The following is a 2,206-nucleotide window of genomic DNA, read 5'->3' on the forward strand; positions in this document are numbered from 1 at the left end:
AGAAGATGTTGAATTTGTTTGATCTGATGAATGTCAACAAAGCTTTGAACAGTTGAAGAAAATGTTAACAGAAGCTCTGATTTTGACTCAGCCAGAATCGGATGTGCCATATGTTGTTGCATCTCTAAATGGATTGGGTTGTGTCTTAATGCAGTCGGGAAAAGTAATGGCCTATGCTTCTCAGTAATTAAAATGCACGAGAGGAATTATCCTACGCATGATCTCGAATTGGCTGTAATCATTTTTGCATTGAAAATTTGGAGACACTACTTATACGTTGAGAAATGTTATGTGTATACAGATCATAAGAGTTTGAAGTATTTGATGACCGAGAAAGAACTGAATTTAAGATAGAGATGGTCGTTAGAGTTATTGAAAGATTATGATCTGATTATTGACTACCACCCGGGGAAAGCTAGTGTGGTTGCAGATGCACTTAGTCAAAAATCATCTTGTTTGCACTTTAGGTGATGAACGTTCATTTATCTCTTAATAAAGATGGTTCAGTAATAGCAGAATTGAGAATGAAACCTTTGTTCCTTCAACAAATTCGAGAGTTGCAATATGATGACCTAAAATTGGTGTTGAAAATAAAAATGGTTCGGGACAAATTGAGTTCAGAGTATAGCATTGATGATAATGGTATATTACGTTATCGTAAAAGACTTTGTTTCCCGAATAATTCAGATTTGAAAAATGATATTCTTTCTGAAGCTTACAGTAGTATATATTCCATTCATCCGGGTAGCATGAAGATGTATTGTGATTTGAAACGGATGTATTGGTGGCCAGGTATGAAACGGGAAATCTGTGAATTTTACAAAATAAACAAATAAATAAACAATTAAAAGAGTTTCTAGTAAATTCTTCATATTTCTTCAGCGAAAAACACCATAGACGATCCTTAGAAGCTGATTTTGCATATTCTTAGTTCAAGTGAGTTCAATTCTTGCTTTTTCTTTGAAATTTTTATGTTTTAAGACTTTTACAATTAGGTCCAATTGTCTATTTCATTAGTTTTTGATTTCATGAGTGATTTTGAAAGTTACCATGGATGATTTTTGGAAGTTTATGATGAATTAATATGGATTTGAAGATCTAATTTTATTATATGATGATTTTATTAAGTAATTTCAATAGAAATAGATTATTAGGACTAAATTGTGAAGAATAAAAGAATTAGGTTTTGCTGTTAGATTTATATGAATCAAAGACTTTAAAATAGCTTAGAATAATGGAACAAATTTTTAATTGATAAAAATTAACTCAATTGGTGGGAAAATTGATAAGGGACTAAATTGTAAAAATTATAAAAGTTGGGGTAAATGTGTAATTTTAAATATTTAAGGGCACAAATTGTGAAATGAATTAGAATGAAATTTGATGCTGATGAATGAATAATTTTATATTATAGAGCCAGAACCCGAAGACAAACGTGAAAAAGGAAAATTAACAGAATAGTTCCTGAATTTCTACAACTTCTACAAACTACCCCAGGTAAGTTCATATGGTTGAAATTTCATGATTAATTGTTATTTTAGGAATGATATAATGTATTATTTCATAATTTTGTTATTGAATTATGATTACTGTAAATATATGAAAATTGAATTGAAAGTTCAAATTAAGTGAAACGCAGGATTGAGTATGACCATTCCGTGACACAAGATGAATTGATGGATAAAACCATGGTTGGACCATGGCAATGTTTGAATGTAATATCATAGCTGGGCTATGGCATTTTAGTGGAAAGACCATAGTTGGGCTATGGCATCCTGATGATAAAACCATACCTGGGTTATGGCATTACGAGTGTAAGACCATGTTAGGGCCATGGCAATTGTGTAAGACCATAATTGGACCATGGAATCAAGAAAATGATACACTCAAATCTATAAGACGTTATCTAATTTGACAAGGATTGGTAAGTATTACATGGATTAATGTGAAAGAAATTTAATAGTTATTAATATTGAGCTCAATTATGTGAATTCATCAATCGAAGTTGTGGTTGGCAAGAAATGTTGTGAAATGCTTAATTTAAATGAATTATTTAGTATGTTTGGTAAGATTTATATTTAAAGCCTATGAAGTTACTAAGCTTCATTAAGCTTACTTGTGTTGTTTAATGTTCTTTGTAGATTAGCGTGAGGTCGGAGGATCGGATCAACACATCAAACCACACTATCCAGATTAATCTGGTAGT

Source organism: Gossypium hirsutum, chromosome A13 (assembly GCF_007990345.1).
Source record: "Gossypium hirsutum isolate 1008001.06 chromosome A13, Gossypium_hirsutum_v2.1, whole genome shotgun sequence".
NCBI classification, from domain to species: Eukaryota; Viridiplantae; Streptophyta; class Magnoliopsida; order Malvales; family Malvaceae; genus Gossypium; species Gossypium hirsutum.